Here is a 14,804-nt window from a genome sequence, read left to right on the forward strand (position 1 = left end):
AGCCTCATGGGAGACTCATTGGTATAATCAGACACCAACAGGGGTTTGTGCAAAAAGTAATGAGACTGAACTTGCGAATCAAAATTTATTGTAGATAGCGCTACAACCATTTAGTACTCTTCAATGTGTGACCCTTGAAAGTCAACAACCTGCTGCATGCGAGATTTGCGAGATTCAAACGCTGCCGCGTACGCTGAGTCCTGATGGCCTTCAAAGCCCTCGTCGTGGTGGCTTGGACATCCTCCAGGGTCCCAGGGTAGTTTTTAGTTTGGGGAACAAAAAAAGTCTGGTGGGGTCACATCGGGACTGTAGGGGGGCTGGGGAATCGTTGGAATCCCTTTCGTGGCCAGGTAGCAGCAGCACGAAGCAGGTGTGACTTGGCGCGTTCTCATGACGCAGCTTCCAATCATCAGTGACGGCTGGTCTCACACGAGCACTTTACAATAAAAAGCACCATTGACAGTTTGGCCTTGGGGCACAAACACATGATGAACCAGGCCCCTGACGTCGAAAAACACAATCAGCATGGCTTTCAACTTCGATTTGCTCATGCGAGCCTTTTTTGGATGTGGGGACACTGTGCTGTGCCATTAGGCATCCATGCACTTTGTCTCTGGGTAATACGAAAACACCCACACTTCGTCTCCAGTGATAAAAAGCACTCTGTCTTCAGGCCACGAGTAGCCTACGAGGACCATCCGATCGCCGTGTCATCCTCAGTGGAGGATGCGGATAGGAGGGGCGTGGGGTCAGCACACAGCTCTTCCGGTCGTTATGATGATATTCTTGACCGAAGCAGCTACTATTCGGTCGAGTAGCTCCTCAATTGGCATCACGAGGCTGAGTGCACCCCGAAAAATGGCAACAGCGCATGGCGGCCCAGATGGTCACCCATCCAAGCGCCGACCACGCCCCACAGCGCTTAACTTCGGTGATCTCACGGGATCCGGTGTATCCACTGCGGCAAGGCCGTTGCCCCTCCAGTGTGAACGTTATCGAAACATTCTGGATCAGCTTCAAGGCTCTGGAGATTGTCTTGGCGGGAGTCCACTCGTGCTTGCTTTTGAACGTCTGACAAAATCTTCTAAACCATCTTGGTGCAGATCTTCCTCATCGACAATTCTTTGGTGGTTATGTTGTGCGCTGTCATTTTATCAAGTCCAAGGTCATCTGCTATCATCCTGACACTCATTCGGCGGTCGGTGTTCAATAAAACGCGCACACGGTCGATGTTTTCGTTAGTGTTGCAGGTTGACGGGAGTCCGGAGCGGTCATCGTCCTCAACGCTGTCCCAGCCGTCTGTAAATCTCTTCACCCAGCTGAAAACCTGGGTTTTTGACAGACAATCATCACTATAGGCTTGCCAACATATATTCAAAGTTTCCGTACCCGATTTTCCTAGTTTTACACAAAACTTGGCGTAATGTTACTCTATCATTTGCTGCATGTTGCAACACGTCCGCGGTCCTTGCGACGTGTCCACTCAATGCACGAGGTGTCCGAGACAAGAGCCCACAGGCGACTGGCACGCCGCACGTTTTTGGCCAGACGCTCCCGACCACCAATCCCCCACGCGAGCGCGCACTGCAAAGTACAATCGCGTCAGCAAAAAATCAGTCTATTTACTTTTTATACAAAACCTTTAGTAAAAGTTACGCCTAACCCAGAGACCAATGCCACCGCGACACCAGAAAACTTGAACTGGTCACGAAAGGCCCTCGTTCTGTGATCTTGGGAGAGAGTGAGAGTACGAGCTTGATCGACACTTGCTTTATCAGATACGATCATGGTAGTGATGTGAATGTTGATTTGCATCAAAATAATGAGGGTACGCAGAAAAACCTGACAGAGAGCAAGGAACAAGTTACTATTAAAGCCAAAATATTTGATCTTGGCGTACACATGGTGCTTGACACAGGTGTTATGACTAAGTTTATGTCACAGGGATTCTTTCAAGAACTGAAGAAATGTGGATGTATTCCCACACTGCCAGTCCAAAATTGCAAGGTTCAAACTGCCACTGGTCAGAAATCGAAAGGAGTCAAAATACAAGCCTTAATTCCTGTACAATTAGGCCAGTTTTCTGTATGATGGAATTTTTTTAAAGTAGAGAAATTAATAGTTGATTGTTGAATTGGTATGGATACATTTAGGACATACCAAGTACAAATTGATATAGGAAAGGGCCAATGTCATTTCACTGTAAATAACCAATTATTTGTAATAGATCTAATCAGGGAAAGTACTGATAGAAGTAAAACTGAAGTTACTCAAGCTTCGAAGTTCAGTTAATAAATCCCATAGTTATGTTTGTCAATATATACAATAATGAACAGTCGGCAGCAGAAGAAGTGAACGACAATAAAATAAGCACAAAGGTAACTGAATCAAAGTGCTTGTCTCAAGGATAGCAAGCGAAACTTAGGCATCTGATACTTGCTTATATACATTTATTTGAAAAAAGATTTTGTCTACAAAATGAAAGAATATCTTCACGAAACTTTTTGTTCTACCTCATATTCTATACCATGGACAAAGAGGGCAGGTGTAAGAAAAGAGATTAACAGGATGCTTGAATAGGACATAATATAAGCACCATTTTCCCCTTATTGTAGTCCTATTTTGGCTGTGAGTAAGCCAGATGTCAAGGTGCTCTTGGTCCTCGAAGCACGTACCATTAATAAGATTCTTTGACCATTCCGAACACGTCCACACAATTTAGAGGAACAGCTTATCAAATTCCATGATGATAAATTTCTTAATATAATCGACCTCCAGTCTTCATATTGGCAAATAAAACTACATGAGGAAAGTCAGAAGTATACCACCGTCGAATGAGGGGACAGGAGCTTCGAATTTCAAGTATTACCATTTACGATTGAACCTTTTGAGTAAGGTAAGTTCGTGGCGCCCTACATCGGTAATGCTGGAATTCAATATGGTGTTGGCCCACCCTTAGCCTTGATGACAGCTTCCATTCTCGCAGGCATACGCTCAATCAGGTGCTGGAAAGTTTGTTGTGGAATGGCAGTCCATTCGTTACGGAATGCTGCACTGAGGAGAGGTATCGATGTCGGTCGGTGAGGCCTGGCATGAAGTAGGCGTTCCAAAACATCCCAAAGGTGTTCTATAGGATCCAGGTCACGAATCTGTGGGGCCCTGTCCATTACAGGGATGTTATTGTCGTGTAAGCACTCCGCCACAGTCCGTGCATTATGAAGAGGTGCTCAACAGCCATCCCCGAATTGCTCTTCAACAGTGGGAAGCAAGCTGTTTAGGTTTTTTTATTGGTAACGCCACCTGTGTATGAAAATCACTGGCTGTGCTGTGTGCAGTCTGTGGCTGCTTTGCATTGTTGTAAAACTCGCCATTGTAGTGTTAGGCAGCTGGCTGTGAACAGCGCGTAGCGTTGCGCAGTTGGAGGTGAGCAGCCAGCAGTGGTGGATGTGGGGAGAGAGATGGCGGAGTTTTGAAATTTGTCATGAACTGCTATATATATTATGACTATTGAGGTAAATACATTGGTTGTTTTCTATCAAAATCTTTCATTTGCTAACTATGCCTATCAGTAGTTAGTGCCTTCAGTACTTTGAATCTTTTATTTAGCTGGCAGTAGTGGCGCTCGCTGTATTGCAGTAGCTTGAGTAGCGAAGATTTTTGTGAGGTAAGTGATTTGTGAAAGGTATAGTTTAATGTTAGTCAGGGCCCATTATTTTGTAGGGATTATTGAAAGTCAGATTGCGTTGCGCTAACAAAATATTGTGTGTCAGTTAAAGGACAGTCGTGTATAATTGTTCTAAGGGGACGTTACATATGTCGACCCTTAGCCTAGGATACCTTACTGGAATCTTCTGATTTTTTTTCTTGTAGTTTGTGTAGTTTGTGTAGTTAGTGTAGCTATTGTTTATTGCTAGCGCGTAATCATAGAGAGAATTTCCTTTGTAGTTGTAGTTTTTCATTGTTGTACAGTAAAACAGTTGTGGCATGCATGTAGATTTGCACCAAGTATTTCGCAGCTGCAATTAACTAGATATTATTTTCAGTGCTATGTTAATGTGTTCTCTTGTTTTTGCTCTTCAAATTGTGCTTTTCTGTGTTATCGTGTGAAATATTGTGACAATAATGGCGTGTGAAAAACGTAACACTAGGCTACAAAGTAAACTGAGAAATAATAGTGACGACGAGCGTAGCTTATCAGCACCACTGTGTAATGGATTAACGGACATTCAAAGTAGTAATTTGGTAACTGTGCATAGGGAAATGGAGCGGGCGTCAAATAATGGTGTAGACAGTGAAACAGGTAGTGAACAGGGAAGCATTATCGATCGATCGGTCGGCAACAGCTCGCCTCAGGAATCGGGAATGACAGAACACAATATTGCAAATACTGTAGACTCAGGTTTTGGGTTCTCACCGTTTTCTCAAATGAGTCAAGACACATTTTCCGCTTGTCAAAATGTGAATGTTGCCGGTGCAAATTCGCTGCCGAAAAGCACTGAGGAACATGTTTCAGACACCAGTGCACTGTTATTACAGTTAATGCAACAAATGGGACAAAATCTTAAAAAGTTAGACACAGTGGAACAAAATCTTAAAAAGTTAGACACAATGGAACAAAATCTTCAAAAGTTAGACACAATGGAACAACACCAGAGACAAACACAGCAACAGTTAGACACAATGGAACAAAATCTTCAAAAGTTAGACACCATGCTTGAACAAACACGTCAAGATTTAACTACTGAGTTACATAACATTGAATCGAAATGTCAAAAAGTCAGTAATGACGTAAAAACACAAATTTGTGAGCATTTTCAACCTATTTTTTCGCGGCATGATAATGCATTACAGAATCACGAAGCAGCCATAAAAGAACTGCAAATTATTGTTCATGAAAATCATGAGACCTTGCAAGCTAAAATTGACACAGTTGCATCTACCAATACGGTTACGCAACTTGCAAAAACTCAGGAAAACTTAAAGGACACAGTAGATACGATTTCAACACAAATGGACAATCTGAAACTTGGTTCAGAAAAACATACAGAGGAAATAATTTCACTATCGGATAAAGTAGCTGAACTTTCAGATCAGTTCACTAACTTATCTACAAAGGTAGATGATGATCTGAATGACACAACACCTGTAGCCTTCACTGACACCGAAGAGTATGAAGAAATTAGAAAATTCAAACAAAATCAAAATCAAATCAATACACAATACAAAAGAGAAATCCGAGAAGTGCAAGATCAGTTGGCACAAGTAGTACAAGAATTACGTATTTCAGAGGACACTCGCGCCCCAATACGGGAAGAGGGACATAAAAATACGGAACAGCCACAAAATAATAACACAGCGCATTTCGGAAATTATGAAAGAAATTGGCAATGTGCACCGAATTTTGAGATGGAACCGCCGACACGACGTAACAATGACCGACATGCGACTCGCCGACACGATGATTTTGACTATAAGCTGTTCATTACTACACGTAAATTCAAAACATTTAAGAATTCTGGCAACGACATTCATCCACAAGCATGGCTCCATCAATTCTCTCATTGTTTTCCTCCCAACTGGTCATTGGAGCACAGGTTAGAATTTATGTGTGGCTACTTGGAGAATGAACCAGCTGTAAGAACACGATCGGTCATTCACGATTGTCACAGTGCCTTCCTCTCAGCATATTGGTCTCAAGCTACACAAGACCGAGTAAAATATAGCATCATAATGATGAAACATTTCGAACAATCTGAATTATCCAGTCTTGTGAAATATTTTGAAGACATGTTGCACAAGAATCAGTACCTGTCAAACCCATACAGCCCCTCAGAACTCATCCGCATTTGCTTAATGAAATTGCCTGAACATTTAAGAAATATTATTTTGGCAGGACGTTGCAAAGACGACATTGAAGCTTTTCAGGGACTGTTACAAGAATTGGAAATCGACACTGACAATCGCGGGACGCGAAAACAGGAGCACAACAATTACAGGTCACATCCGTCACAATTTCGCAATGACAGAAATAATAACTGGACACGACAAGGCTATTCTTACAACGTAAATCGTGACCAAAACAGACACCACCCGTATGACAACCGTTGGCAGAGTAAAAATAATTACAGAGAAAGATCGCATTTCCATAGTAATGACTATCACAGAGACTACCAGAGAAACAGACATTATGGGAACCAAAATAATTATTATCAATGGAGACAGAATAACTTCAGACGCAACAGTTCGGCGCACAGTTACGATTCAGGGAGAAATTCTCCACAACGTGACGGACAAGGAAGAAACTACGGAATCTACCGACATGACGACAGACGATATATTCGTAACGACAGACCTGAATTGCATCAGAACTGGCGGGATTTAAACAGGGCAGGGCCTTCTCGGCAAGGTGAATTTGGAGAAGTTAGGTCTCCTAATCCCAATAACGGCGCGCGCCAACAAAGAGACAGACAATGACTCGCACAGCAGGCAGCCGCGTGCGCCCGCTGGCTCCGAGAAAAATAACATAAGACGCTAACCTTGAGAAAAATTCCAGCATTTTTTACCGACGTATACCGCACGATAATTGCGTTGAAGTTGAAACTTTGCGTACTAGGAAGAGTAAAGGTTTCCACCACATTTCTCATGTAAAACCGTTTATTGAAAGATAATCTGCTTTTTAACTTAGTCTTTGCCATAAAATTTTTCACTTCGCATTTCTAGTATGCTTTGTCAGACTTAAGAAACTGTTAATATGCAACAATGTTTGAAGTTAACTATCCAGTCTAGAACCTAGGGAACATTTTTAAACAGAAATTACGAATGCATTGTTATAGTGAACTGACGACACAGTGTTATTGTGTGTGTACATTCTTGCTTGTTAGTTGCACTATTACGTAACGACTATAAGGCTCACATACCTAGAACATTTACCAGTACTGCTAATGAGATTTTAATGCAACATTTTGGTTTACTTGAAAATACATTCTGGATTTAAAGTACTTTCTGTGAAATACCAGATGACACAGTGGTTAGTTTATGTGACAGCTACACGATTTTATCACGATGCTACTAATGAGTGACAATTTACAATGTTGCTTTTGCAATGTTTCTGTTTTATATCTGCACAGTTTTTCTGCATTATTCTGGAAAGTAAAACATGTTTTAGTAGCAAGTTTTGTGGTATAGCTACAATGAGACAGCCTTTTCCGTAGCACAACAATACGTTACAGTACAGTACTTTCTTCATCACAACAATAAGCGTAATAACTAAGCTATCTATACGAAAAGCATTTGACTTTCGTTTATGATGGGGTAAGTACATTGACTTCAGCAGAACTTTGCTTACAGAGGACGATAACTACGACACTTCCACAGAATTATCTTACAGCAAGACGCACATTTAGCGCTACAGGACACGCATTTGAGAGATTAATTTTGTACTTAAGCCATTTATTTTTCTAAGATATTTGAAGTGCAATGATACAAGGGTTTTCCGTGATACATTTCATTCCATTGCTGTAATCTGTCACACCTGAGGGTATAATTACATTAATCCTCAGGGGGGTACACGCTTACTTTGTGTACCATGTGTGTGGCAAGCACAAGGAGCCCTAGCTGATATGGTATTTGCTTATACAACTTTACACATCGGTACCATATTTCTCCAACACAAAATACACAGCTACCTGATTATTTAACAGAGAAACAAACATTTTTTTTTATACATCAGTGACAGATGTTTACGCAATTACACAGGTGGATAATTTCACACTTATGAAATTGTATTTTGTTTGCACTGTGTGAACTGTTCATATTTTTTTTCGGTATCATTGTGATACTATGAGAGCTTTGAATGATGTATTTGGTAAGGGATCATGATTTTTAAAGTACGTTTGAGGTAGATGACACTATTGAAATGAGCAGAGAATTTTTTTTAGGTTTTGACATTATTGCAGAAAGCTACGACGTTTTTGAGATTTGACTGAGGTGTTATGATGCTATTTTTATGACGACAATGTGTATTATGCTGTTGAGGTATGTTTATGATCAATAAGATGATGCTACCGTATATGAGGAATTTGATTATGCTACGTATTTATTATGATGAAATATTGAAGAAGTGTCGACGAATACGTATATGAATAATGAGTAGTGGTTAGGGACTTTGATTTGTGGAAAAGGATGTTGGAAACCAAGAATCGTACTTTAAGAGTTATGAAATGTGTGTAAATGCGTGAATGTATCACAATGCCACTGAAATTTTTTTGGACTCTGTTATATTTATAGGATTTTGTTTCTACAGATTTGTAACGCAAATTCTTGACCTGTGAAATATTTTTATATGAGACTGGCACTGTAGCGGAAACTGGTGTCGTAAATATTTCGGTAAGAAAGTTAAGTGACCACCTGCATGTAATGCGTCGTGGGCACCCAGCTGGGCGACAGTCGCCTGAAAAAAAAAAGCCATTAGCGTGTGCCTTTCAGATGCACAGGTAGAAAAAAAAGGGGAGGCCATTATCCTCGCTATTGACATTCCTTTGTAGAAAGCATCGCAAATACGACACGCTCATAACTTGGAAACATTCGTACATCTGCACACCTGATTAGGACAAGTGTCTATCTACGAGAATTGAGAGAATTTCTACTAACTTATGAAATGCCTCATGACTACTGAATGATTATTTTATGCTTTACTTTGTACATAGTTGCTTATTTCATTTGATATCTGGTTTCCAGCTGTCTTGCAGCATTGGTTTCATAAAATAAAATTAAATGCATTTGCTAATGTGAACACTTTCTGTCAACAGATCTATTAAATAATTATTTTATGACCCACATTCTTCGAAAAAGGAGCTCTTGGAATGGAAAGAACAATAAGAAGGGACTAATAACAGTAACGGCATATATAATTTTCTTTTCAAGTACTTGGTAATTTCTTTTGTAGAAATAGTTGTGGTGCACCACTTTAATTACATAGACATTAAGATGTGAATAGACATTTCCCTTGTCTGCATTGTTGTCTTTAGTGTATTATTTTTTCTGCTTGATCTTTGCCATGCTTAGGTATTAGTTATAGCATTTGCTGCTGCTGTTTGCCATGCATAGTGCTACTAAATTTCACTTTGTATTACTCTGTTAAGCTAGTTTTACTACTGATTTATTTTTCTTGTTTGCTGCACAGTGCCTTATATTAGTTGTAATATTGCAATTGCTTTGCCTATTTCAATTTTTTGTCATTGACATTTGTGTTAATTGTTTTGTGCTGATGCATTGCCTCGTCCCTTAGTTTAGCATCTGAGGTCAGTAGATTTAAGTTAGCTTAAGAGGGGGTAGCCTATAAGAAAATGACTTGCGATGAATTTGAAGAAATGCACTGAGAGGCTATACGAGAAAAGTACAGAAAGCAGGTATAGATAGGACTTTTGGAAATAATGAAGAACGAAGGGAGATCTCCGAGAAGTAAAGAAAGTTTTGTTTGCAAAATACTGCAGTAAAACAAACCCTGTCCTTTCCTTGTATTATTCCGCTATATGTTTGTGTACCCTTGGGTATTTATGTTTTTCCTGTATTTATATGTTTATCTGATAAGACTTATGTTGTAGAATTTTTCTAATACTAAGCTACATTCACTATGATGAGGAATACTGTTATCCTCAAATATAATTGGCATTAATAATATGTTATTTACCTTGTAAATATGCTTAGACATTATTTATTCTGTTTTGTTTTAATGCTAATGTGTGAAGTTGATGTTTCAAAATTTATTCTGATCTTTTATGTATCTACTTATCTCATAATTCCTGTAACATTGATGTATATGTTTATTTCTATTCTGTTGTAAAGCCTGTACTACAAATGTTATCTGTATTGTTATGTTCTTTAATGATGTATTTTGTACCTTTGTAATTGTATTCTTATGTTATAAAATTGTGATTGACACCAGTTAATCATATTATTAACTTGTAAGTTACATTTCACTGCACATGTTTCTGTTGGTCATAGTATATGGACAATATGTGAGAAATAGGGACTGTTAGTGTTTGCACGTGTGTTAATAATTCAGCAAGGGACTGGATAACAGCATTGCTGGTTCTAAGGACAATTCCAAAAACTTTGTGAGTGCACAAGTGGTGGTTATGGACTTGCTATATTATCCGCAAGACTCTTCAATGGTGATTGTGTACCTGCACAGTCACAACAGATGGCTGCTGGCCATCTCTACAAGGACTACAGGGGGTCTGCATCTTTGATGACCCACCAGTACCAGTATCTCTACAAGGACTACAGTGGGTCTACATCTTTGATGATCCATCAATACCATTATTTCTACAAGGACTGCAATGGGTCTGCACCTCTGGTGGCCCACCAATACCGTAATCTCTACCAGGACTACAGTGGGTCTGCTCTGCGATGACCTACCCACCAATACTCTTCAAAACTTCGACTGACTCCGCTGTGGGTTTACTCTGTTGCGGCCCATGACCTGTCTGCATGTCGAGAGTCAGCACTATCTTTCCGTTGGAAGGACAACGCTACTTCTTCAAGACTGCATGGAAATCCATTACTTCCGTGTGCATTTGTTTTTACTGCTCAGACTTTGAGAAAAACACTGCTATTTTACTGTGATGAACGATTAGGACAGTCTTTATGGACTGCGAGAAAGTTTAGCTTTTGACCAACATTGTATCAATAAGTGTGTACAATTGATATCTTTGTTATTGTAATTATAAAAAAATTTTATCAAATCATTATTGGCCACTGTCCAAAACAATTTGTAAAATTTTTTGTGGGGAGCATGGGGGCTATGTAAGTAGGCTGTTTAGGTTTTTTTATTGGTAACGCCACCTGTGTATGAAAATCACTGGCTGTGCTGTGTGCAGTCTGTGGCTGCTTTGCATTGTTGTAATACTCGCCATTGTAGTGTTAGGCAGCTGGCTGTGAACAGCGCGTAGCGTTGCAATGTTGGAGGTGAGCCGCCAGCAGTGGTGGATGTGGGGAGAGAGATGGCGGAGTTTTGAAATTTGTCATGAACTGCTATATATATTATGACTATTGAGGTAAATACATTGGTTGTTCTCTATCAAAATCTTTCATTTGCTAACTATGCCTATCAGTAGTTAGTGCCTTCAGTACTTTGAATCTTTTATTTAGCTGGCAGTAGTGGCGCTCGCTGTATTGCAGTAGCTTGAGTAGCGAAGATTTTTGTGAGGTAAGTGATTTGTGAAAGGTATAGATTAATGTTAGTCAGGGCCCATTCTTTTGTAGGGATTATTGAAAGTCAGATTGCGTTGCGCTAACAAAATATTGTGTGTCAGTTAAAGGACAGTCGTGTATAATTGTTCTAAGGGGACGTTACAGTGCTTAAAACATCAATGTAGGTCTGTGCTCTGATGGTGCCACCCAAAACAACAAGGGTTACAATCCCCCTCCAAGAGAACACGACCACACCAGAACACCACCGCCTCCGAATTTTACTGTTGGCACTACATACACTGGCAGATGACGTTCACCAGGTATTCACCATACCCACACCCTGCCATCGGATCGCCACATTGTGTACTGTGATTCGTCATTCCACACAACGTTTGTCCACTTTTCAATCGTCCATTTTTACGCTCCTTACACCAAGCAAGGCCTCGTTTGGCATTTACCGGCGTGATGTGTGGCTTATGAGCAGCTGCTCAACCATGAAATCCAAGCTTTTTCACTTCCCGCCTACCTGTAATAGTACTTGCAGTGGATCCTGATGCAGTTTGGAATTCCTGTGTGATGGTCTGGATAGATGTTTGCCTATTACACATTACAACCTTCTTCAACTGTCGGCGGTCTGTCAGTTAGCAGATGAGGTTGGCCTGTATGCTTTTGTGCTGTATGTGTCCCTTCACGTTTCCACTTCACTATCACATCGTGGACATAGTAGACCAAGGGGTGTTTAAAAATGTGGAAATGACATGTACAGATGCATGACACAAGTGACACCCAATCACTTGACCATGTTCGAAGTCCGTGAGTCCCACAGAGTGCCCCATTCTGCTCTCTCACGATGTCTAATGACTACTGAGATGGCTGATATGGAGTACTTGGCAGTAAGTGGCAGCACAATGCATCCAATATGAAAAACCTATGTTTTGTGGGTGTCCAGATGCTTTTGATCACATAGTGTACACCCACTTGGGTAGAACACATAAGATTAATTGAAAAAGTGTTGAGACGCTTTTCCAAATATTGACTAGCAGCAAATCTCAAGAAATCTAATTTCGAACAAGAAAAGATAAAATGTTTAGCACACATAATCTCTTCAGAAGGCGTACTGCCAGATCATAAAAAGTCGATGCCATTAGGAACTGCCCTTTTCCTCAAAAGAGACAATTAAAAGCATTCTAGGCCTCGCCTCATTTTTCAGGAATTCCGTCCCTAACCATCTTATGAATAGTGATGTTTCACTCAGTCTTCCCTGGAAAAACAAACCTTGGTTATGGGACAAGCAATGTGAGACCGATTTCGTGATAATCAAGCAAGCTTTATTAAATGCTAATATTTTATGTCAACCAAACATGAAGAAGGATTTTTGTTTATGCACCGACGCGTATTCTCAAGCTCTGGGTGCATGCCTTTTTCCAAATAGTAGAAGAACAGGGGTATCTCGTGCCTAAAGTAATTAGCCTCGCCAGCCACAGTTTATCCGAAGCTGAACGTTCATATTCAGTTACGGAGTTGGAGGGTTTGGCTGTATTTTGGTCCTTTAAAAAGTTTGAATATTTCCTTTTGGATAAATACACAAAAGTATACCGTGACCATTAGTCCCTATCGCTTTTGTTAACTTGTAAATTACGACACCGATGGATAGCCAGGTGGTGTATGTATCTTCAAGGATTCGATTTTAAAATGTGTACATTTCTCGATTACCACAAGGCTTAGAGGAATTCAACGATCTTTTAGAGCAGGAAAGTGAAATAAGAGCTATGTTGATGGAGGACAAAATACTCCGACCATACTGTGCCACATGGAGCAATTACTGCAGGAAGACAAATTCTGGAGTAAGGTAAGAGCAAAACTTAGGCCAAACGGTGATGAAAAGTTAAAAAAGTTTTTCACTATTCATAAAGATGTACTGTTCCATAGGAAACATCCCAAACAAGAACAATGGCATGTGTGTTTGCCAGAGGAATATGTGGATGACTTTATCTTATACACACACAATACTTGGGGCCATTATGGAACTGCAAAATGCACTGACAAAATAAGTAAATATTGTTATTTCCCAACCTTAGACGAAGAGTACTACAGGTGGTATGAAAGTGTATTGTTTGCCAGAAAGCAAAACTTTCCAACATCTCCAAACAGATGGAACTACAACCACTTGTGGCTAAAAAAACTTCTAGAAAAGGTATCGTTTGATGTGGCTGGCCCTATCCGAGAATTATGGGGTAGTAAAATATATAGTAGGTCTGTATGATATTTTCACCAAGTACGTAAAACTGCATGCTGTATAAAACATAACAGCCACTTCAATTTCAAGATGAATCATATAGTATTATTTTGCAATTGTAGGAAAACCAGAAGTCATGTTAACAGATAATGCCTCATACTTTGTTTGATGTAAATGGAAAGATTTTGTAGATTCACAACAAAATCAAACACATTTTAGTATCCAAATTTCATCCCAAAGCATCCCCTATAGAAAAGGTGTTTAAGGAATTCTGCAGGTTTGTGAGGACCTATATACCTCATAAAAATACCAAGTTGATTGAATGTGTCCCTCCCTTCTTACAAGTTGTTAACAACCTTCCCTATACATCAACTGGATTTACACCAAATGAGCTGATGTTCAATTGCAAACAAGTAGATGAGTGGGAAAAAACTGCCCAAGACACTGATACGAGAATTGTCACTGGATGATAAAATATAACAAGCAGTAATCAACCTTGAAACATGGGCTAAATATAGGAAAGGAATTTATGACAGAAAGCTGAAATGTACAACACAATTTTATATAAGAGAAAAGATGTTACTTAGAACACATCCCAAATCCACAAAAATTGGAAAATTGAACCATAAGTGGCAACTACTACACACTGGACCATACATAATTACTAAAATCCTCTACCAAGGAGCATACAGAATTGAACACTTGAACGTGACAAGGGTCTTTACCCACACAAAGACTTGAGAACGTTTATATATTGAAGAAGGGCTGTATATCCTGTAAGTTATATATGCATGTAATAATATTAGATTTAGGATGCTGCAAAATCACATTCCAGAAATTATGTTGTTAGCTGATTAGGAAAATTTTTGTTTGTGTTTTTTCTTATATGACAATGGTGTAAACGATAAGGTGAGTGGATGTAACAAGGAAGAGTTTTAATTTTATGTGTCTAGAAACGACGATACTCTAAATACAATGCTTCGTCTTCAGAATGGCCCAGTTGTAAACAATCAAACAAACTTGGGAACCGCATGGAAGCGCGCAAGGCAAAGCACAACTCGCCACAACGTAAGTGGTTTCAGAGCGATGCAGTGCGTGTGCATTGGGGAGCAATCTAGTCAACAAACAACAAGTGCGTGTGCGCCAATCAGACACAGCTGGGAGTGTTGGAGCACCCAAAACGAACAAACCCTATGAGCTACAGCCTGCAATAGCATTTGTAAAGCCTATTGTATAAACATAGAAAATTAAGGGAGAGTCTATACTACAACTATGACTATTTACACAATACACACATACAAAGATAAGCTAAGGGATTATGTACACAAAAAGGGACCCTACACCACGAGATACTTACATCAGTTATGCCACTGTA

General features: G+C 39.9%; 1 pseudogene; it reads right to left on the bottom strand.

Moving 5' to 3' along the window:
- Positions 1-859: 859 nt before the first annotated feature.
- LOC126254836 (5S ribosomal RNA) lies at positions 860-977 on the bottom strand (annotated as a pseudogene).
- Between the last annotated feature and the right edge of the window lie 13,827 nt (positions 978-14,804).

The sequence above is a fragment of the Schistocerca nitens genome, chromosome 4 (assembly GCF_023898315.1).
Source record: "Schistocerca nitens isolate TAMUIC-IGC-003100 chromosome 4, iqSchNite1.1, whole genome shotgun sequence".
Taxonomy (NCBI): Eukaryota; Metazoa; Arthropoda; class Insecta; order Orthoptera; family Acrididae; genus Schistocerca; species Schistocerca nitens.